Source organism: Sinocyclocheilus anshuiensis, unplaced genomic scaffold (assembly GCF_001515605.1).
Source record: "Sinocyclocheilus anshuiensis isolate Anshui unplaced genomic scaffold, SAMN03320099.WGS_v1.1 scaffold1024, whole genome shotgun sequence".
In the NCBI taxonomy this organism is placed as follows: Eukaryota; Metazoa; Chordata; class Actinopteri; order Cypriniformes; family Cyprinidae; genus Sinocyclocheilus; species Sinocyclocheilus anshuiensis.
In genome coordinates, this window is record NW_015552843.1 from 572,791 (window position 1) to 598,522 (window position 25,732).

The window sequence follows — 25,732 nt, forward strand, 5'->3', positions numbered from 1 at the left end:
CCAAAAAAACACAAACACAAACGAAGAAAACAAAAATACAAAACAAAATAAAAATATTTATTAGTGGTTGTACTATTGTAGTGAAAAGTACATTTAATGACAAACAAAACAAAATAAAATAAAATATTTATTATTAGTATTAGCACTAAATCGTTGAGGTGAAAATTACTTTTAAAACCAAAACAAAAAGCAAAACAAATAAATAAATAAACAAAACAAATTAAATTGATCAAATGTCACATTGTTAAAAAAAAAACTGATAAATGCTGTTCTTTTGAACTTTCTCTTCATCAAAGAATCATGGGGGGGGACAAAACAAAAAACTCAAAACAATACAGCATTTATTATTAGTGTTATTATCAATAGAAAGTTTGGGGTGAAAAGTATTTTGAAAACACAAGAACAAAAAACACTGAGTATAAGTCTGAGAGAGTTCCCCCTAGATTTACCTGAAGAGGGAAGGTGTGACCACAGATGACATGGACGCTTTCTTTGGGCCGCAGGTAAACCTGTGTAGTCAGTGTACTCTCCTTTAGGTGAAACATCTCCTCCTCTAGAGGAGTCAGAGTCTTCGTCAACTCCTTGAAATATCTCCACTCCTCAGTTTTCACGATTACACTGAGGGATAAAAAGAGAAAAAGATGAAAAACAGCAAAGAGAGAGAGAGAGGAGACGAAAAGAACAGCTTGAGGACTTTCTTTGCCTTGCCAGCAGTATTTTATTGGCAATGAAAAAGAGTATTTGAGTATGCATGATACAGTCAAACATAAGCCCTCACAGAACTGAAACTCCTGGGAGGGTACGGTTTAAAGATAACACACACTGGGTGTGAAATATTACTTTCTGTTTCATAGAGACAAATTTCATGCACAAATATATGAAGGAAAAGGGCATTTGAAACATCAAAGGCAGCACCTCCGGGCCCGAGAAGGGATCATTCGCCATAAATGAAAAAAAAAAAAAAGAAAAAGAAAGAATTTAGAGGTGTAAAAACTCTTTTGTACTGTATACACTACAGTAGATGTGAAAGCAAGTCTCGGAAAATTCAATCACATTCTCTTTTTAATAACAGAGAGCCAGGCAGGTGGCACAAAAGTATACTTGCGTGAACAAAAGCAAAGCCCATTTCCCTTTCTTTCATATAGAAGCATATATGCAAGGAGCTCTTTTAAAATGGTAATGCAAAAAGAGGACGATAATGACAGAAAAGTAAATTGAAATGTTATAAGGCCTAAATGGGAAATATGACCTGGCATAATATCTCTTCACAGTAAGTCTAGCAATAAAACAAGGTAGACATAAACAAACAGGGCTTGTGGAGAGGGTGACTATAAATTGCTACATTTTTAGTTTATATTATTTAAATATTTTCTCTCATGGTAAATGGAAAATCCGAAGTGGAGTGATTACAGAATGCATCAAGCTTAAATCACGTTGTTCCACCCAAATATTGTGATCCACCCTGAAGCTTTGGCTTTTGGAACAATTTTGTTGTTAGACAAAATATAAAGTATATGAACTAACTTGCCAAATTATGCCTTAAATGCTAAAAAATGATCAAAATTAAAGTGTACACTACTGTTTGGGGTTGGTAAGATACATAATATTTTTGAAAGAGGTCGCTTTTGCTCAACAAGGCTGCATTTATTTGATCAAACATACAGTAAAAACGGTAATATGTGAAATATTATAACAATTTCTATTTGAATATATTTTAACATGTAATTTATTCATATGATGGCAAAGCTGAATTTTAATATTTTTGTCAAAACCATGATATATTTTTTTCAGGAATCTTTAATGAATTGAAAGTTTAAAAGCATTTTTGTAACAACATAAAAGTGTTTACTGTCACTTTTGAACAATTTAATGCATCCTTGATGAATAAAAGTATACGTTCAAAAACCTTTACCTCAAACATTTGAATGTGTAGTAGTGTATAAAATCAAATTTTGTTCTTTTTGTGTTTCTATTGATGCACTGGCAATACAGAACAATCACACAAAATACTTAAAATCTTAAAGGAACACTCCACTATTGTTGAAAATAGGCTCATTTTCCAACTCCCCTAGAGTTAAACAGTTGAGTTTTACTGTTTTCGAATCCATTCAGCCGATCTCAAGGTCTGGCGGTAGTACTTTTAGCTGTAGCTTAGCATAGATAATTGAATCTGATTAGACCGTTAGCATCTCGCTCAAAAATGACCAAAGAGTTTATATAGTTTTCCTATTTAAAATTTGAGTCTTCTGTAGTTACATCGTGTACTAAGACCGACGGAAAATGAAATGAGTATAGTTCCTAGACATATCGGCCTAGAAAAATTAGCCTATTTTCAAAAATAGTGGAGTGTTCCTTTAAAGAGAGAGAGAGAGATAATAAAATTCAGCTGAAGTATAACTAAAAAACTGCTTCAGAGGACTGAAAACAAATTATGAGCTGCGGGACCTGACCTGCGAGGATAAAATGAATTAGGCAGAAAGAATGGAGCAGCTCTGCTGAAATCTGGCGTATCTTCTAACCTGCCACTCCGTTGGTTCAGCTTGTCCATATATAATGTGCGAGTACAGGTTAGAAACAATCTCTTCAGTAAAAGTGAAAGAGAGAGGTGACTTTATAAGGTTGGCTTTGTGGCATACATCAGCAATACAAACACAGGCCTGACATATCCATTGCACTGGAAGAGAGAAGCATCAATTCAACACAAATGTACAAATGCAAACTCCAGATCTCAGGTATTTGTTTCCCTGGCACAGCTCTGTGTATACAAGAGTGCTTTGGACTGACTCACAGGGTTCACGCACAGACAAACACACCGCTCCTGGGTGAGCAGTTGCCTCCATGACACATCACAAAGTGCTTCGGTGTTATGCCACAACACAATGCAAGTTGGGAAGACGTTTGCCATGCAAACATACTTCCCGGAGAGAGGCGGTGGAGAATATTTATTTTGTCCTAAAGCACAGCGTGTATGTGTGTGTGGAGTTTAGGCTACTAATGTCTTTCCTAATTAACCGCTGAGAGATGCAGGGGTGTTAATGCCGTAATTTATTTCACCTCGTCCTCCTAACTTCTCTCTCTCACTTTCTTGGCTTGTGTTCATCATGATGGAGTGTGCGGACTCAGTCTATGCCCAGCAGAAAACTCATATTTTGTGTGGCATAATCCTGGATTGTGAGCTTCATGCGGGAAACCTGGTCGGTGGAAAAATATTTTACATCGCGCTGCAATTAAAATAAGCTTGAATGGGGGGAATTGATTATTTATTCAGTGTTATTTTCCTACTCCCTGGGAAGCTCTTGGCCCCAGTAATGCCCCGCTGAGGAAAACTCATTCATTCAGATGTTCATTTCAGACAAGGCTGTTCACACGTGAACGAAACATTGATCTACGCATAATTTCTTTCAGGGCTGTAATGCCAGAGGCAAAGGCTTTATTTGATCTTTGAATGGGCACAGTGCCTGCTGTGCATGATTAAAGTATAGGCTTACTACTGTATGTACATATTAACATTAAGGTGGTTTTCTTAGGGCATTTGCATACTGTACTGAGAATCAATTAATCCAATTTTTTTTCTTAAAGTGAAGACACAAATTACTGTACTATATAGTGTCCAAACATCTTATCACACTGTTGTTCTGATAGAAATTACTAACTGTATAATTACTGCATTAACATATTTCACTTCCTTTACAACATCTCACTAATAAAGAGACAAAAGGCCAAACATTTTACTTGGACATTTGACTTTTTTTTTTTTAAGTTACTACTTATTTCAGAATGCTCAGAGAATATATAAAAGTAACGTTTCCATAATGTTTAAAAATTAAAAACTGGAATGATCACAAAACAAAACAAAACAAAACAAAATACCAAACCAAACAAAACAAAACAAGGCAAGACAAGACAAGACAAAACAAGACAACACCAACCCAAACAAAAAACAAACAAAACAAAAGTTTTTTGGTTTTGTGATCATTAAATTTTTCCATTATTTATTTATTTTGTCTATGAAATTAAAGTTTCTGCACAGTGTTGTTTTGGACACCTTTGACTTACATTGTATGGGCAAACTTATTCTTCAAAATACCTTCTTTTATGTTCCAAATAAGAAAGAAAGAAAGAGCATACCGATTTGGAAAGACGAGTCAGAGTATTGTTTCAATCCTTCCACAGGTGTAGGAATATTAATATTAATCAAATTATGACATTATGTGGCTCACACTGCCTTTAAGCTTGTGAGAAAAGAGATGTCAATGTGTCTAGGTGGTATATAAATGTTCATATTTGATCAAAGGTAGTACTTGAAAAGTTTGACAACCACTGATGTATTGCATTCAAAGACATAATATATCTCACCTGAGCTCTGGGTCATCACATTCAATAGTGACAGTCTGAGGAACGTTGAATGGATTCTTGAGCACAAATTCGAAGAACTCTGCCGTTCCGAGCGTGGCGTAGAGAGTGTGTTTGGTAGTGATGGCCTGAGAGAGCATGTTGGTGATCTCCTGTGTTTTACAGCGCTCACGATAGGCCTCAATCACACGCAGGTCACAGGAATGCTGCACACGCTCTGCCTGATGCCTCTGAAAGAAAGAATCCAAAGAAATTCACATGTTGAAACTGCACCGGAAAGACCTAGGAACTAATAAAACCGATGTGCCTGAAGCATGGCAAGACCATGCCAGGCTGTTGAGTGAAAGAAAGAGTGAATTTAGGTTCGATTTCATCATTCTCACAGAGTGGGAGGAACTGGCGAATAATGCAGCTCAGTTTCAGCTATTTCCTCTTTGAGGCTAAAATAAAGCTCATGCTTTGAAAGGAACACAATAGATCACCCAAAAAGTTAAATTTTCATCATTTTTACTGTATTTCGAAACCCATATGACTTACCTTCTTTCATAAAAGTTGAATTTCGGAAGAATATCGTGGGAGCTCTTTTCCAAATAATGAAAGTTAATGAGAACTGGAGCTCTCAAGCTTCGACATTACAAAAAAGCACAATAAAGTATCACAAAAGTGTCCCATATGACCCATGTGCTATATTTCATGTCATCTGAGGATGGCTTTGTGAGAGGAACACATGAAAATTTAACTCATTATTAACTTTAGTTCTCCTTTGCACGTTCAAGAGATTTCCAATTTGTAAACAAATGACTCTTTCGAATGAGATCTTTTCAATGAAACAAGTGATCCAAACCTTTGTTCATGAAAGTAGAAAGTCACATGGGTTTGAAATGACATGAGATTTTTGTCTGAACTATCCCTTCACTATCGACTTTGGAGCGAATGTCAGGATCACATTGTGCACAGTGATAGTGAACGTCAATCAGCTCATGCTGAGACAGACAGCTTTTCGATCCCGCTCAACTGAAAACTGTCCTTCTTTCTTACCGTGATGTTTGAGCTGTCCTGAAAAGGGGGCGTGGCTTTCTGCTCCTCGTGTTGACGGACAGCTGCCATTCTGTCAATCTTCCTCTAGCGCACTTCCTTCTGATGCAGTGCGGCTCCGCCTACTTCCCTCATGGTGCTTTGTAGCAGTCTGGCCAGCTCGCTGTCAATTTCTGGCAATCGGCGAGCTCGTCTGGCATTGCTTGCTGCAACACACACATATACACTCTTAAAAATAAAGGTGTTTCACGATGCCATAGAAGAACCTTTTTGTCTAAATGGTTCCATAAAGAACCTTTAACATCTGAAGAACCTTTCTGTTTCACAAAAGGTTCTTTGTGGCGAAAGAAGATTCTTCAGATTATAAAAAGGTAAGAAAGAGATGGTTCTTTAAAGAACCTTTGACTGAATGGTTCTTTGTGGAACCAAAAATGGTTCTTCTATGGCATCGCTTGAAGAACCTTTTGAAGCACCTTTATTTTTAAGAGTGTACACTCGCATAAACAACATCTTTCGCCCCTACGAGACACACATGCTCTCTTTTCTCACTTCCTCGGGGGCCACTTTTCAACCTCCATTTGGCCTCAAATCCATCTTCGTCTTTTCCGGTTATCCCTCCCACCTAATGAGACCTGCTTTCAGATATACCTACTCTGAGATTCACGCTTCAATGCGATTCAACATCACAACTAACATAATCCTGTGATTTAACGCCAATGAAGACAGAACGACAGAGGATCAAAAGACGCAGGATCAAAAAGAGCCTGCCAGTGTTTTTTCCTAAACCTAAATTCCCACTGTAGCCCATCCTACAGAGAGAGAGAGAGAGAGAGAGAGGGAGGGAGAGAGAGGAAGATCTACATTGCATTGGAGACAATAGGGATTCTCTGATGAATAAGAGCATGTTGAAGCACTCTCTTTATCTCCATCTCATCAGGCTGACATACACACACCCCGTCCTGTAACTGCCCACTCGTGGCCCAAAGACATGTGGGAGCCACTGTGTTATTTTTCACTGGCTGGGTCTCAGCTATCTTTGCAGGAAGTGGCATTATGTGGCACTGATGTCTGCCACAGTCACAAGCAGCCTGCTCTTCAGTGTACAGATAAACCAGAATGGATATTGTTACATAGACATGCACACACATTTCAAGCAAAAGCCCTGAGGCCTGAACTATACTCTACATCCAACAGGCTTTGCTTCAGGATGCAGATTTTATATGGGACATTAAGTGAAAAATGTCCTTACAAATAAACTTATGGTAACACTTTATTTTAGGGTCTCTTAACTAGTTGCTTATTAGCATGCATATTACTAGAATATTAGCAATTCATTAGTACTAATTAAGCACAAATTAATGCCTTATTCTACATTGCCTTATTCTACATCCCTAATCCTACCTAATATCTAAACTTAACAACTACCTTACTAACTATTAATAAGCAGCAAATTAGGAATTTATTTAGGGAAAAGTCGTAGTTAATAGTGAATAAGTGTTCCCTATTCTAAAGTGTTACCAAACTTATTATAAATATATTTTATTAAAATAAATACATAAATAGTATACATTTATTTATATTATATATAAATGTTATACAAGTTTTTATACAACAATTTTTAAATGTTATATATATATATATGTGTGTGTGTGTGTGTGTCATTTATAATTTTTGTATAACTATGTATTATATTTATATGGCCTGTGAAGTCATCAACAAAAGACTAGTCTAACTATTAATCCATATTTACGATGCATGATTATACAGTTTATCCATTTAGAAAAGATCTGCTTTTTTGGGTCACGACCCACCAGTGTAGAACCACTGCTCCACCAACCCAATTGAACGCAAATGCTTCTAGCTATGCAAGTTTGATTTCACACATCGCTGCATTTTAAAATGTGTCAGAATGCAATTCATAATGTAATGCAAATACATGTTGCATTCTCAGCAATGCTGCAAGGGATGCTGTAATGGGCATCTTGTAATGTCAAATATATGATTTTTTTTCCAACTACTGTCATTGCAGAGAAAGAGTTTAGAAAAATCTTGTGGAGCAGGATAGTTAAAGTTAGTAAAAACATATTCAGCGTAATGGCAGGATATTTCAAGGTCTATCAGGTTGTTTTCTGCTACAGTAGTGCAAGATCTCACATTAAACATGTAAAACAGCATCACCCATATGCAATTCATTGGCCATTCTCATGTTTCAGGCTTAAAAGATTAAATGTCTAGATTTATGTCTTACACAACAAGGTAATGAAAAGACTAATATTGTCTTCTCAGAAGAAGACTTTTGCATGCTACATTTCCATATGTCATAACACTGTAATACTCTGTTGATCAGAACGAAAAGACTAATCTTGGAAGCACCTTTATTTTTAAGAGTGTAGGTCAGGCACAGAACGGGTGATTGAAGGTGGGAATGTGTGTGCGTGTTTCAGGGCACTGCCAGTGATTGATTGAAACTCCAATGAAAATAATAATAATAGAGGGATACACAAGTCAGACGTTTACACATTAAACACACACATTTCTTTTGTCAATTAGAAAAAAACAAAGACAAATGTTTCCACTCAGTATTTAACTGAAGAGCATTTAATTTAAAGATCATTATAGTGTTTTGAAATGGTGATTGAGGATAATGCATTTGAACCCAGACTGGTGATTATTTGTCATGAAAAAGACTTGTATATGTGATGTAACATTGTGTGCATAATTAAGAGCGATAATTGTGTATATATACCTGTCAGGCTTGTGTTGTGTTTTGTTCCCCATGTGCTCCCTGCGTCCCAGTGTTTATGCCCATATTTGGTTAGTTTCCTGTTCCTGTCTTGATTATGTTGATTTAATTCCAGGTGTTCCCCGTTTATTTCCATTGATCCCAGGTGTGTCTCGTCATCCCCTCGGCTTGTCATGTGTTTAAATAGTGTTCCCTGTTTTTAGTTCAGCGTCCGGTATTGTTTATGTCTACATGTGCTACGTGAGTTTTCCTTGTTATAATTAAAATGCTCTGGATTGATGTACTCCTCGTCTCCCTCCGTTCCTTGCTCCGCACTCCACTCACTAGTGCAACCGTGACAATACCAATAACAATCAATATATAAAAACAACCAATATGCATAAATATTGGTTGTTTTATAACAGCATTTCATGGCAAGAAATGGGTAAAAAAAATAAAATGAAATAAATTATACATTAAATTATTAATTACCATGACATGCTTATGTAAAATAATATAAAGACACAATATAAAAAAATTATTTATTTCATACTCGATGCTGCTACTACTGTATATTAGACGATGAGGCTGTTTATTATTTTTAAGTTGAATGGGATGCCAGCAGCACTTGAACCACCAACTGTTATTTTACTTCGAAAGCTGGCAAAAAAACATCTAAATGCATAATGAAGGTGTTCCAGGCAGCACAATGAGAAATTTAGATTTAATTACAGACTATTCAAGTAAGGTCAAAGTAAATGAGGAGAAGCGGGGGGGAAAAATACTAAATCAGAGATATTCAACCAAGGACAGGATTAGATTTCTCAGTGAAGGCTCAAGAAATGTGCTCCAAAGTTTTAAATTAATACTAACCTTTATGACTTTTACACAATTTAAATATTCGCTAATTAATAAAACATAAATATACCATGCAATGAAGCTACACCTTCTGACCTGTGTACCCTCTCACCCACTGCATGTACATATATTGCCAGAGATTTAACAGTGACAAACATATGTGAAGCTTTGGATTTACCATGGGCTTCTGCATAGATTAGTCAATTGATGTGATCTATACACAACAACGAGCAAACAAACAGTCTACTCAAATAATGATACATTTGAATGCCTTTACTGAACACTCAGTGTAAACTTTCACAGTGCAAGGTGGAAAAAGGGTGAATCTCTAGGCTAATGACTTCTCTAAAAGCTAATTGGAGTCAGAAGTCAGTTAACCTGGAGTCCAAACAATGAGATAGAGCTCAGCTCGTATAAAGAAAACACTCTCGCAAAGGTTGCTATTCACAAGAAGCATTGCCAGGTATGAACCATGTCCCTAGGCAAATGAGATCTCAGAATGCCTAAGATCAAGCATAAAGTTGGAAAGTTGAAAATATATCTCTAAAAGCTGTAAAGTTCATCAGTCCACAGTAAGAGAAACTATCTACAAATGGTAAAGTTTCAGCAATATTGCTACTCTCCATAAGAGTGGGTGTCCTACAAAGAAAAGTGCAAAAGGACAGTTCAAGAAACCAAGAGTGTCAGTTATAGACTTTTATGGCATTGGAACATAGACTTTAGAACATGCAAGCATCCCTGTTGACATGTCTATGATATATAAAAATGAGAGGAAATAAAAAGGATTCATTGTTTGTGTGTCTTTTGCTTAAGCAGACTATTCGTATATTGTTGTTTAATTTAAAATCAGAACAATGACCAGATATACATAGCAATTTCGCACAAATCCCTCACATACAGTTTCACATTCAAAATACTGCATTAAATCACATCAGCAATAGCTGAACAAATGAGGGGTTTGCTGGATTGTTCTGAGAGAAAACAGCATAAATATTAAAGAAAGATGATTTCAAAGAATGCACATCTTAAGATTTATAGTATAAACTAACAGAGTAGAATTCTCGAGTTCATAGCTCCCTCAAACTTTTCAAAGACTTCCACAAAACCTCTCATGCATATACATACACAACCCAAAACAATCTTGTACAATATTGCGAACCAAAGTGAGCCCTACAGCCTTACGAACCCACAGAAGACTCCAGAGCAGGGGTGTCAAACTCCGCTCCTGGAGGGCCGCAGCCCTGCAGAGTTTAGTTCCAACCCTGCCCCAAAACACGTATCATGTAGTTTTCAAATAAGCCTAAATGATTTGATTAGCTGGATCAGGTGTGTTTAATTAGGGTTGAATCTAAACTGTGCAGGGCTGTGGCCCTCCAGGAACACCCCTGCTCTAGAGCATCTAAAACTTCAGCAAGTTTAATCCTGAAGACATCAGAAATATCATCCAGTTCTGCCTCAGTGTGTCCGATAACTTTACACCTGCAGGTTGGCTGTTTCATTATCTTTAGATGCCTCCATTAGACCCCTATTTACCCAGCAGAATGCCTTTCTATAGCTTTGGAAATCATTCACATATGGAGCTCTTTTATCTGTAGTGGAGCACATGATAGGATTTCCATTAGGAAGCACTTTCTCTTATCTTCTTAATGTAGCTTTGTTTTAGAGGAGATAGACAGAAGTCTACTCTGGCCCCTGTTGCAAATATATACCATTGTTTTTGTATTTTTACCATGAAAGCAGAGATAGGGGACTCGCTTGGAAATAATTGTTGAGGAAATGCGATTTTCTTTCCTTTTCCTCTCTCCCGTTCCCCATCTCTCTTCTTCTCTACTGAAATCTTCACCACGCTTATCAAACGTTTGCAGATGAGCAGCGTGGGGGCCAGAGGCAGGCGAATTATAAAATCCTAATCTTTTCTCCCCTCCATCTGGCCCTGCGTCTCTCTCTCTGTTCATTATAAAGGCATAAAGAATCCGGAGGTGATAGAGCCTGTTGCTACTGTGAGAAGCTTTTGACAGATGCACCGGAACACTCTGAATTCAGAGATGATGTTTAACCTGTTCCATTAGTGCCGAATTAAGTTATCCGTTTCTTTTATGTGGATTCGCTGTTTGTTTAATTATTCACTTGTCTCTTCACATCAAGCTGAAGTTAATTAAAGAGGATTTCATTAAGAGCTTTTTCCACGTTTTTGCATACGAAAATATGCCAATCATCATGAGTCCAATTAAACAGGAGCTCTTCATTAATTCCCAATGACGTGACACATCCTATCTGAGCAGAAAATGTCGAAACAGAGCGGGGTCGAGAAGTAAGACATCAATCCTGTGTGCATTACCCAGAGTGGTAGACTCGCGCCGCCCCACGTTATCAAAACTTGACTGAATGTATTCAATGGACCGATCAAGCCATTCGCATGTACATAATAAAAGCCTTTTTCCCCAATCCCTCACTCCTCTGACTGATAATTGTCTTTGCTTTGACCCAGCCGATCCTCTGAGGTGCTTTCGAAGGATAAACATCTCAGTAAGCCTTAGAGAGTGAGTAAACCTCGATCTCTTGTTAATGGCGACCACTCATTAGGAAACAAATAAATGGACAACGCATTAATCCCAGATTGAGATACAGCGTTGAGCAGCTTTTGAGCGGGTTGTGGATGAGTTAATTGATTCCGACCGCTGAGAGCGAGAGACAGAGGAAAGCCGATGGGTATCTGACTGTTTGGCTAATTTCTCAAGAAACACTTGCATTTTCACTGGGCCTCTAAGACGGAGCTTAAGGAGATAAACATGAAGACAAACTGTGAATAGCTTTGACTCAGCTTGGATTTCCAGAGTGGAAAACAGCTCAGATGTTTAAGGTCACTAATGACGGATGCTTCTTACACTATACTGACGTCTCAGAGAGCAGATTTCTTGTTCAAATTTTTGAATGGAAAGTTAAAGCGGTCCTATTATGCTCTTTTACAAAGTCTTGATTTTGTTTTGGGGGTGTACTAGAACATGCTCTCCTGCTTGGTGATTCGAAAAACGCATTATTTTTCACATAATTTACATTATTACAATAATATTACGGCATATATATGCAAATTCTTCGCTGTTGAAGTGGTAAAGATCGAGGTTTCCCCAGTAATGGCTGTACACAAAGCAGCGATCCGCTCACAAACACTGCTTTATCAGACATTACATGCAAGATGAAATGAAAATGACATCCAATTTTCTGAAGACAGTCGGTTTCCTTCAGAAATACAGTGATATAAAAACACCCGCACTCAATGTATGGGAAACACTGTAGTCTCATAACTGAAGTGTAAATTCTGCAAATTACATCATTGTCCAGTATTGTACTGTCAGCAATTTATTATAAAAAACGTTTTCATAATTGTAACATACATATTTACATACATACTTATTCAGGTGCATGTGTAATAACTTGCAAAAACTTGGCGCTACAGCAACACTTCTTCTTCGTTGTCGTCTTGTCTGATGCACTCAACCAAGCGTTCTAACCACGACCTCACCCTCCCCACCCCCCAACCATTCGAAGTTCCATAGGCGGGAATTATTTTAATGATACTCTAATGGGCTGCTTTGTGACATCACAAAGCCCGGAAAACAACACTGTAGTCCAAATGAGCCATTCATTGTAGTTCTTAAAAAGGGATTTTTAAAAAATGAAATATCTCCCTTTGGAGTGGACTTTGAGATTTGTAACTTTGTAGATCTTTTTTATGCCCAAACATACACACTACATACTGACTAAAATACAAAAAGTGAAAGCATAATAGGATCCCTTTAAAGACAAAGTGTATCATTTCTGTATGTCTATATATCCATCCATCCAACAGTCTATGGCTTTTAAATGTTTTTTCCAGAAGGCTTTGTGTCAAGCCTACATTCAAAACTTCCTAGGTAAAAATTACTCTTTTTACTTATGATTTTTATTATTCCAAACCAAAGCTCAAATTTCTAGTTCTAGTTTGTTGCCTCACTTCAAATTCAAGAACTGAACTCTAATTTAAATGGTATTTTCAATTCAACGCTGAATGTTGCACATCCCTGACAATTACAGGAATTTTTGATATTGCCACAAATCAATGTTTAAACTTTTCTGGGAAATAATCTTGCAAACCGCTTTCTTAAGTATTTTACCCTAAAAATGACATTTTTAATTCATGGTGCTTAAACAATCCTTACCAACGTTGCCAAGCCGCAGATGCAGAATTCCTTTTACGGTAGTGTAGACATTGATGGCTGGAGTGGCGCTGTGCTTGTTGTCATGCCTACTGGCAAAGTTGGCATCCTGCAGGTACTCAGTAGTGATCACTTCCAGCTCATGGTTCACCTGGACAGCTGCACGGCCTTGACGCAGCATATGCTGCAAAAGCAAACGTCACATACTACTATTAAAGGGTTAGTTCACCCAAAAATGAAAATTAGTCCATGTTTTACTCACCCTCAAGGCATCCAAGGTGTATACAGTATGATTTTCTTCTTTCAGATGAATCCAATTGGAGTTATATTAAAAATTGTCCTGGCTCTTTCAAGCTTTATAATGGCATGGGCGGTGTTTTTGTTCAACAGTCCAAAAGTAGTCAAATAAAGCGCATACATCCATATTAAAACATGCATCACATGGCTCCGGGGGGTGAATAAAGACCTCCTGTAGCGAATCAATGCGTTTTTATAAGAAACATATCCATATTTAAAACGATATAAACACCTTTTTCTCACTTCTGCAAACTGTCGTAGGCGAAAGCCATTCCGGTGGACGACATGGGACGTATGCGTTGCGCCGGTGATTCGTGACGAATGCGGAAGCGCGGAGGAGAGACAGCAAAACAAAAAGCCGGTCAATTAGAAACAGAAAACAAGGATTTGTAAAGAAAAATGTCAGATGATTTCGATATAAGCCAAGAGAAGACTGGTTTTCCTTTGGCAAAGTAAGAAAACTTTGCTTCCTTTGCTCCTGTAAACAAACATTGGTTTTCGCGAGACTCACACGCGCATGCACTGCGCCTACATCCTACGCCAGGAAAGGCAGTCTCTCGTGAATGCACATACAACAGTTAGCAGAAGTTACACAAAACTGTTTATAACATGTTAAATATGGATATTTTTCTTACAAAAATGCTTCGATTCATTACAGGAGGCCTTTATTCACCCCCTGGAACCATGTGATGCGCGTTTTAATATGGATGTGTGCGCTTTATTTGACTACTTTTGGACTGTTGAACAAAAACACCTGCCCATGCCATTATAAAGTTTGAAAGAGCCAGGACAATTTTTAATATAACTCTGACTGGATACGTCTGAAAGAAGAAAGTCATATACACCTAGGATGCCTTGAGGGTGAGTAAAACATGGACAAATTTTTCATTTTTGGGTGAACTAACCCTTTAAAGCTGTCAATTTAAGATCTTAAATATAGAGTGATCAGTTATAAAAAAATTGTGCTAAAAATCATGGCAATTTGTCATGCCCCCTGAATCAATTTTATTGATCTTACCATGTAGAACAAAAAGATAAACAAAAATAACTAGCAACTAAGACATATGTTACAGGCTACTGACAAATGCCACCGCGTGACGACCTTGTGGTAGTGTTTGAATCCTAAATGGACCCTTTGTTAATTCTGAAAAGGTCAGAATCCATGCTAAAGATGAACAGTCCAATTATGTTGATGTGATTGTATCTATTTCTGGTCTTGTTTTGTTTTAACCTTAATTCACTAGCTGACATCGATGAGAGCTCTAGCCAAGAGACCTGCGGCGGCGAGATCTAACAGACGCAGGTGTCCTGAAGTATGGCATGCATATTTCATAATTTCGACATGACACTCCCATCTGAGCACACTAAATAATGAATAACGCAAAAAAGTTTCGATGTGCAGGGTGACTGTCTGCCTGAGTTAAACAGCTGTGTGAGTTCTGTTGGGCTATTAATGAGGGCAGTATTTGTACCTGTGTCAAAATTCTGTGTATGGCTTGTGAGGTTATTACCAACATGGCAAGTTGAGGACTTGCAAGGCTGTTGCCAAGGAATGTGAGGTGTGTTGTAATATTGTTTTTTCATTGTTTATGTGAGGTGAGTTGGGTTATTGTAATATTACTGCTGAGTCTTTGAGTGAGTTTACATGCATGACCTTATGGAAAATATGTTGACAACATGTAAGGTCATGTAAATGCCTTTATTGGCTTTCTGTCAGCTTATTCAGTTAGCAAATGTCTTTGGAACAAATTACTTTGTTTGTTTCTTGCAAGTAAACCCCGAAAATAGGGTTTTAAAATGTTTAAAAAGTAGGTGTAAAGTTTAGGTTTTAATTTCAGTAAAAAAAATAAAAAAACAGCTAAATAATCTCATTATATCATAAAACATGCAGTACCATTCAAAAGTTTAGGGTAGATAAAGATTTTCAAATGTTTTTGAAAGAAGTCTGCATATATTTGATTAAAAATATATAGTAAATACAGTAATATTGTGAAATATTATTGCCATTTAAAATAACTATTTTCTATTTTAATTTGCTTTAAAATTTAAAATGTAAAAATCATTCTAGGTTGATTTTGAAATATTTCTTAATATTTCTTCATTAATATTTATTATTATCACAGTTTAAAACAGTTGTGCTGCTTATTGTTTTTGTGGATAGGATTTTTTTGATAGAAAGAACAGATTTTTTAAAATGTTGAAATACTGTATTTTATAACATTATAAATGTCTTTACTGTCATTTTGACTAGTTGAATGCATCTTTGCCGATTATAAAGTACTATTTTTTTTAATTAATTCTTACTGACTGAAATTTTACAAACTCTTGAATAGTAGACAGACATTTTCCAATAATGCAGTTTCACGGCTGCTAAAAAATATCTATAGCTGCTGGGGCAAAAGTTTACCCTGATAGGTAATTTTACCTTCAGCTCCACAGCAGCTGAGCCAATAAGCATTAAGGATTCACTGTCCCAGACATCAATCTGCAGGGAGTGGAGTGCCAGGTATCGCAGAAACCAGCCTCGTTCGCCTGGCTTGAGGAACTGCGGGTCAACTCGGTACTGCAGCTGCAGACCAGGACAATCTAAGTAAGAGAAAAACAAAAGTACAACAGGAAATAACAAACATGAATACTGAGAGGAGATAGAAAAAGGTTTGTGATTAAAGAGATGGGTTTAGTGGCCATTTAGAATGAGAGTGAAGTAAATCTCCCATCTTTAACGCAAATCTCAGGTGGGTGAGAAAATGCAATGTCCAATTCTCTGAAGCAAGCAATCAAGGACTTTTATGTAAAAACCAAACACTCTGAGCTCAGTTTAGCCACCAAGCGAAATGTGTGGGAAATTTACATAAACATTTCTGAGCTCCATCCCTTTTGCATGCACCATGTCCTGTCAGTCATGAATATCAAACACTGGCAGTGCCGCAGGCGCTGATGTTTTCTATATGTTCCCACATGTTTCCCAGTTTCTAAAGTGATGACAGTAATCAGTTCTGAAAATGCTTTGGTAACACTGCATTTACATTTATGTTTTTATGCAAAGCTGGAGAAGGTCCTGGACCAATACTCATGTGCAGGCCTAAGCAGTGATCTGAGCAGTGATTTAAAGTCAGAAAAACAAGTGTAAAGAAGTGTAAGGCAGCATTATTGATGTGCTCGATGGGATGTATAGCAGAAGCTGGTAGGCCAGAAAAGAAGGAACATGTGTAAAAAGAGTAAAGAAGTGCAAGGCAGCATGTTTGATGTATGGCGGAGATGTTGACAGACTTGCAAAAAGGGAAGTGCAGTAGTAAAACCATGCAATGTCCATAGTCTGGATGAGGAATAGCGGCCAAGGAAAAGCATTTTTGAACTACTGAACAGACCCTTCGGCCACCTTAACAGAAAAATACACAAGTTTAGGGGTTATTTTGAGAGTATATATATTTAGAAATCACTGTATGCCGATTTGGTACTGCTGCTTAATGAATTGTTGAAGAACAGCATGTATTTGAAATCTTTTGTAATATAAATGTTTTTTTTTTATTTAATGCATCCCAAAGTGTGTACATACAGCCTTAGATCTGAGTGATCTAAGTGTAAAAAGAAAGTGTTAAAGGTCCAAGCACCAATCCCTGTGGAACCCCAGTGGAGTAAGGCATGTAAGCCTTTCCAGTTGACTTGGTACCTGCTGTCATCCAGGTAGGATATAAACCAGAAAAGCACTGACCTAGAAATGAGCATTTCTACCACCTTAGAGATCAATAGTTTGTTGTTTGTAGCATCAAATGCTGCCAAAAGATCCAGAACAAACAGTATGGAGTTAAGCAAGGACACTCTGGTGATGTGAGGTTATGGAAACATCAGCAGTTTGAGTGGAGTGACTGGATTTGAAGCCTGATTGATGGGGCCAAGCGGGTTGAGCACAGTCAAAATTGAGCACAAATGAATGCATTTTCATTCGTGGCAAAACAAAACAAGCAAATGCAACAATGCTTAATGAAGTCAAAATGTTAAACTAACTGTTGCTTTTACATTGTACTACTTCAGGCAGAGAGCCAAAAATATTATTTCTCCATTAGAGGGAAGTGCAATGCTCAGCCGAGAATCTGGGATGAGAAGATGTTATGCAACAACCAGTAATTGCACAATAACAGCATCATATCCCACAGGATACAGATGTTCCCTCCACAGACATCAAAAGGCCTTCCGCACAACATCATCATTCAGCCTGTAATCTTTATGGCACTGTATGGCTCATTGTCTTGTATAGTCAGGCCAGAGGTGGGTTTAAGGGCTGAGCTCAGTGCACTGAGGCATAATGCTTTAATGCCTTATAGCAGGGGTCTTCAATAGGGGGTCTGTAACCCCTATGGTGCCAGAAAATTATCAATGGATTTCAAACTATTTTTTGTGGAAAAAAAATAGAATAAAATGTAGTTACAAAGGACCATAGATAAAGAAGCTACTGTAAATGTTTCATTGTTTCTCCCACATGCAATATACACTATACATAATTGCTAATTCTTTTTATTTGCAATGTAAGCACGTAACAGTATATAAATACATGAATGTGGTTCCATATGTATCAGTGTTGCACCATTTCGAATTAAATTGAATACCTTTTAAAATTTTATTCAATTCCTGAATTTAAGTTAAATTTGAATTGAGTATACAGTAGTATACAGAATGTAGAATCTATAGTCAGGCAGACAGGATAGACAAATGGATAGACACAGACAAACGATAGACAGACAGAAAGCAAGCAGACAGACAGTATAGACAGATCAATATATAGACAGATAAACAAAGAGACATACAGCATAGACAGATACAGACTGACCAACAGACAGACAGACCAATAGATAAACTGACAGATAGACAGACAGATAGATTTGCACAACCCTGATATACATGATATTCTTCTGTCTTTATATTCACCAAGTGGTCCTTAACCTGAAAATGGTTGAAGTCTCCCGTCTTATAGGGCTGACTGTGAGGACAGGGCTTGCATGCTGACGCTAGATGTATTTTTTATGTATGATATTACGTCTCTTCTGAAATAAAAAGGCTGAAAGCAGGCTGTTAGAGCTGATCCTCTTTTACCCTTGCATCTCTCTGTCATGCTCTCACGCTCTATCACTCTCTCATTATCTGTCTCATTTCTTCTGCTCTCCACCACTCTATCTATCTTACTCTTCAACCTTTGTTCTATCTCTATCATCTATCCCCTCATTCTTATCAGCTGGTCGCTGTAGGCAAATAAGAAGCTGCCTACTCATCATGAGACACACAATCTCATGTTATGTATGTTCCACCTCATCGGATACTTTATCTAGCCAATCAGTAAAAGCCATTTCAATGCAACAACTGGTGAAATCGCAGCACAGTTTTGGTTTTCCCTCATAGTGGGAGCTCTTTTCAGTCAAAGCGTTGCTCGCAACACATATAAATCAAGGCAATGAGCTTTAGCCAAGATTTTCATGGTATAACATGAGAGCAAAAAGCCCCACTCTGGCGGTGGGAAAAGTGTACTTGAAGTGCTCTTAGCTCAACATTTTAAGGTGCTTTGAAATATCGGCCTTTGCCAGTCTGTGAGAAACTATTGATAAAAATAACTCACATCAGGGGCAGGTAATAAGTATTTTTGGCAGCCGTATGAACCGACAGAGCCAAAACTGTTTTCTCAGCACTACCAAGTTCATCACAAAGTCATGCCGCTTCTACACTTCTCCTCAGCAGGCTGCTGTGTATGAAGACTCCTTCTTAAAAGCAATTACTGGACTTCGGCCAAGAGCCGTAAAACTCTAATTGCTCATTTTTTAGAGCTTTATTCACTAAAACGCTGCATGTGTTGCAATTAAAAATGGCTATAAAGTTTTACACAGACATTGATTGAATTCATTAGAACGGAAAAAGTGATATTGGCGATTTTGAGGAGTGCTATAAATATGCGTTTGCTTTCAAGAATGCTTCTAAAACAAGACAACTGATTAGTCAAATGAAATAAACATGTTGAGGAGTGCTGAAGAGAATCATAAAGCATTCGTAGCAGGATGGTAATCATACCAGAGCTAAGTGTGCCGTCCTTGTTGATAACAGAGAGGACACAGGGGTAATCAGAGCTGGATTTCAGCTTGCTGTTCCTCTCCGGGTTAAGCAGCTTCAGACGCTCGGTGGTGACAGGGGGGAATCAGTAAAGCTGGAAGGTGAAATGGACAGTGCTGGGCCAGTCTGAATTCACACAAGCTTGTGGGACCCTAGGGAGAAATAGAAAACTTATTAGCATTGGGGAATGTGGCATTATTGAAAAGCAATGATGACATACGTTGAGATACTGCTGGATCGGTGAGGACACTGCATATGATCTGAAAGAGATATTATTAGGAATCATTTGGTGGCGGTTTGTTATGAAGAATCAATCTGAGTGACTGCACAATGATGAGCAAGTCTCAGTGACTCGATGATAAAGAGCCAGTTTGAGTGACTCCTTCATAAAGAACCAGTATCAGTGATGCAATGATGGAAAGTCAGTTCAATACACTCTATGATGAAGAATCTGTCACACCAAGACAAACTCCTTTCAACCAGATCAATACAATCCATTTAAAAGTTAGTTTTTTTTAACAGTTAAAGGTCATATCACTAGGAGTCAAAATGTCCTTGATCTTTTTCAGATAAAGTCGTTTATTGAAATATGAAAGCATACTGTAACTTTCAAAACTAAAAAATTCCTTCAAATTTATTAAAACTCACTGCAAAAAAGGGCCTTTCCATACTTCTGATATTAGTCAGATGAATGTATTTGAACCTTAAAAAAAATAATAATGACTTTTTGGCAAAACAAAACGTGGGAAATGAAATGAAATAATGAAATGAAGAAATGAAATGAAATAAAAACACTATCATGAATAAAGTTAATGGTGAATAACTGCCTGACTGAAACCGCTCACCTAATTAAAAACGATAAAACAGTATCCTTGTGCCAGAGCTTGAAATAATTAGGCATCAAAATTGTTTGAAGTCAGAAAGAGCAGGTAAATCATAACACAAAACTATTTAATCATGTGGAACTTTAGCATTTCCTGAAAGCAAAATCAATAACTTTCTTGCAAATTCATTGCACTGTGGCTCCTTCACAGAAGAGAAAAATCAATACAAATAAAATAAAATAAAATAATAAAGTTATTTGTGATTTGGTGAATCAGGACTTTTGGGGAGAAGTTACTTCATGTTTAAAACATGATATTTTAAATCAATTTAATTATCCAGTAATGGTCCACTGCATTTTATGTAAGCAATAATCATCCATCACTGAACCGCTCCACACCTGAAGAAACAACTTCATTCAACACCAAGCGCTCAGGGAGTGACGGGTTCAGTCATTCAAACCTGAAGGTTTAAAAACCAACAAGCTGGGTTTAGAACCCCAGGCTGCCGTTACACGAACAAGAGGATAAACAAAAGATATAAATAATTAAATGAAAGGATATAAATTAATTAATCAAAGTCCTAGGTGACATTTGAGAGCTGACAGGGCAGTGTGAAGAGTTCGTCTCCATCCTCAGCAGAATGAATTAAAACGGAGGGATAGATTAGGGAGGGATGATTGCTTTCTTTTCTCTTTGTGAGGAAGATTAGCAATCAATCACTCAGAATTAGATAAGGATAGAAACTATTTAGAGTGCGGACAATTGTCAGGCCCACTGAGCGCGATCACATCACAATTCCAGAGTTTAAGTGCTATTCACTCAAAATGTCAGTTCTGACCTCAGAGCCAATCAAATGACTTGAATTCCTCAATTAAAAGAATAGGCCTTACAGTTATGCAAGGATTTCACATCAATATTCATCTGGTAAACAAAGGGATAGATAGCTCAGCATGGTGAGTGGAAAACTGAAATTTCTGAGAGTGAATGCAGAATATACACACATGCACAATAATGATGTACTTTAAAAGGGAGATTCATTTAGCAGATAAATCACAGTTTTATTTCCTTCACAAAACAGAAAATGCATTCAGGTATTTCAGAAGGCCAGCAGGTCAATGTCATGTCCGTTGACTCACCAGCCTTTACAGTGAGTTTTTAGAAAGATAAAGTTAACCAATCCATTTAAAAATCCATTAGCCTATTAAAGTGTTTGCCCTCCTTCACTTACACAAAATTGCAGATAATAAATCTCAAACGCAGCGCTTTACTTTTTTTTTTTTTTTTAGGTGGATGAGGAGGGTTTTTAGGTCGGGTATATAATATCTGCAATATTATGGTATTTTTATGGTTTAGTACAGTCATGTTTTAGTACTTCATGTTTTTAGTACTAGCAATACTTAATATTATTATTATTTACTGTTGATATCAACATTACATTAACACATTTAATGTAAATTATCTATATTATTATCAGGGCTGTCAATCAATAATATCTCTTAAAATTACATGATATCATACATGATATTCATATACACTGTATAAAACATGGTAATTAAATGCAATAAACCAGGGACTTTTTTGTCAGCAGTACGTTTGCATGTTCACGGTTCTCTGATGTTGGTTAACAGTCACATGACATACTGCATTTTTTAGTAAGTGTTTTGACTAAGTTTTCTAAGTTTTTTGTTATAGACTAAATCTCACAATTTAAATTTTATTTAAATTAAATGTGCAGCCCAATTTATTAATTTGACATTTTTATGATTTAAATAATTATTAGCTTTTGATAAGCTCACAAAACCACTGCAGTTCCTTCCGCAAACCCCCAGTTATGCATAAAAATTATTAATTTGATTCATATATATATATATATATATATATATATATATATGTATATATATATATATGAATTACTGAAATAAATGAACTTTTCCACGACATTCTAATTTATTGAGATGCACCTGTATATACAGTATGCCATATTCATTTTGCCGTCTACAATTTAGAATGCCTGGAATTTTGAGTTTTAATAGACAACTAAATCACGTGCGTGCACTCTGTCTCTGTTTGTGTGATTTGGTGATATACTCCATAATGTCAGATCGAACATCATTACAACAACACTTACCATATTATTGCAGACGATGCTGTATCGCACACACAGACTCGACTTGAATGGAAAATGAAATCATCCGTGATTGTGCGCGCGCTTGTTTGCACGTGAGCAAAGGTGTTTTTAGGAGTCTAACTTGCAGACGCCAGAACACTGATTCGTCAAACCTGCTTGCTTGCAGTCCGTGTTCTTCTGACTATTTTATAGTGAGTAACGAATATGCTTCGGGGAAATGTATCGGAGTAAAAGTATACATTTTAATTAGGAAATGTAGTGGAGTAAAAGTAAAAGTTGGCTGAAATATAAAAACTCAAGTAAAGTACAGATACTCCCAAAAAATACTTAAGTACTGTAACGAAGTATTATTACTTCGTTACATTACACCACTGCATACATACATACATACATACATTCTTTTTTGGGCAATTACTCACATTTCATTGTATTATATGTGTTAAATGGATCTCAAAGTTGAAAGAGACCCATTCTCTCCCCGTATGAGAGATACAATGACTCGACAGAAACAGTGAGAGAGATACAAGAGAAAGAGAGGGAGAGTGTGCTTTAAATCTATCAATGCCTGATCTGAGAACAGAGAGGTGCCTCAGTCCGTCACAAGCACACTTGACAAGTGCCGTTTCTTATGTAGACAAGTTAGCATCAATACTTGAGTGATATATGGACATTGGCTGATTGGAGGCAGAGATAAGTTAGCCAGAGATGCTTGGCCCTGAACCAACACTTGAAGAGCTGCATTACTACTGAAATAAAGGACCTGACATCTCCTGTTTAATAGCTAGTGTTTCAGCACTGCTTGTAAAGGCTGTAGACTAGAACATACTGCTCTATAACAGACCCGCCTGTCAATCTTTTTAAGCAGATTAAGGCATTTTGTAATTAACTATTAAAAATACTAATATATTATATTACTTCTTAATATTATTATACAATTTCAATGCAATTTTTGGCCTTTTCCCCATTGCTTTAAATAGTTTTTTCCTGGAATACACAAATAACCAACTGAAATAAATGATTTAATTTAGTAGAGTACTTAAATAAACAACATTATTCCAGATGGATGATGTTAGACATTTTTTTTATAACATTCACATTAATTTCCAATATGTCTGTGTTTGTCCAGACATGTCTACAATTTAAATAGATTGCGTTCAAGGAAGTAAACTGTGACGATATGTTCAACAAGCAGAAAACCTTTTTAGTGAACCATTTTTTGAGTGAAAAGACGCAGACAATTATTTTTTAAAAATGCCCACAGATAAAAGCAGAGTATTACTGTGGATATATACATATAAAAGTCATACAGAAAAGAACACAATAGAACAGAAACATAAGATTGCAACCATAAAATGCAACCAGTGTTGCTATGGCCTGACATTCAGAATTACCTGGTAAAAGCAAGGAACTGAAGGATGAGAGTGTTGGCCTGCAGAGGATCTGCTTCTTCTCTCTGGGGGTTGAAGTTCACAGGCTCAGAAGGATCCAGAACCTCAGCAACCTGGTTCTGATTGTCCAGGATCTGAGGAAAACCAGAGGAGAAAAGCTGGGCCAAAGATCTCCGGGAGGTCGATCTGGAGGAGCTGAGATAGACAAATCACATTTGCACAGTGAAAAAAAAAATACAATTTTGTGACATATCTAATGATATGTTAGCATTACATAATGCAGTAATGTAGCTTTTTCCAATTACCTAGGCATTTTCTTACTGAACATCTGCCATACTGAGCCTTATTCAGTTCTGCATGCTTCACAGATCTTTAGTTGCAATACTATACCAGAAGCACATGATCTGCCAAGTGCTGTCGAGACAACACAGGACACAGATCAGTAAACAGATATGGCAGCCAACTGTGCACTATCAGATACATTCCATGTGTCGTCATAGTATTTCACATGTAAAAACCCTGTTTAGCCACAGCATGATCTGTGTCAAATGTTAGAGCTCCAATGAAATCCTCGAATGATCTGGCAATATGTCCTGCTGTAATCTAAAATGGCATCTCACACATGAGATATCATTCATGGTTTTATGAGGCTTACATCAAGCACCACTTTCTTAAGGACATCAGAAATTACTTCTTTCCAGGAAGAATTGCATTGTCGCAGATAAAACGATATTGTCACACTTGAAATATGTTCTGTTAGACATAGAAAGAATATCAGACCAAGAGAAAGCAAAACAGAGCAAATGTAACAGCTGTTGTGCAGAATTGTACAGCATAAGATATAAAATGGTGGATATTTTCATATATATGTGTAGTTTATTTAATCATGCAGACCTACAATCTTCCTGCTGTCAGTACAGATCTGAGAACATAATACAGCCACTGATTTTCATTGCTAGGCCTGAACTCAGGTGGAAATCAGTGGTATGTCAATATGGGAAATGTGAATATGGAAAGTCGATATGATGTCAAACTTGACTGTTTGAACTACATAAACTTTCACATATGTAAAACATTTCATCCTCCCTGTACAATCCCTATGATCAATATGGCTCCTCAGTAAAATATTTGAACTTGTACTGAAGCTGTACGAAGCCTTTTTCCAGCAATAAGAAGAGCAAAAATATATGTGAGCATAACGACAGCAGGACTTTAATGTGTTCTTCCAGTGACTCACAACTAATTAGGAGACACAGTAATTAGGCCTACACTTTTAATTGCCACAGACCAAGAGGAATATAATATTACCTATGGATCATGGTAATTTTCTGCTGAATTACACATTAATAAGCCTTGCTTATTATTTTCACACTCGCCTGCCCAATCAATTTTTTACGAAGATCCACACAGAAAAAAGATTAAGACTGAAAGAGAGAAAAGAAAGAGAGACATAAACAAAGCTAAAGGCAGATAGAGACTGAACCCCCCACAATTCTCTGTTTTGGTAATCATTCCTTTAACTTCATTTGTTTGCATTACTAATGTATAATCTATAAATTAATTAAAAATAGTGAATTAATTACATAATATGCTGATTAATACAAATCACAGTTAATTAGCACTATCAATATTTCCTGAGAAAAGCCCCCAAATGAAGATAAGTATTGTGGCAGACAAAGTTACTGAATAAACATGATAACAGGGGACTTTATGTATGTATGTAATTTTTAAATATATATTTTTTTCTATTTTAATTTATTAACTTTTTTAATTTAATTAATATTTAATTTATAAATTTTATTATTTATTTATTATTGAACATTATTCTATAACTGGCCCATACA

General features: G+C 36.7%; 1 pseudogene; it reads right to left on the bottom strand.

The window, feature by feature from the left end:
- The window catches only part of LOC107667987 (nephrocystin-4-like), a 173,342-nt pseudogene that overhangs the window by 13,639 nt on the left and 133,971 nt on the right, over positions 1–25,732 (bottom strand).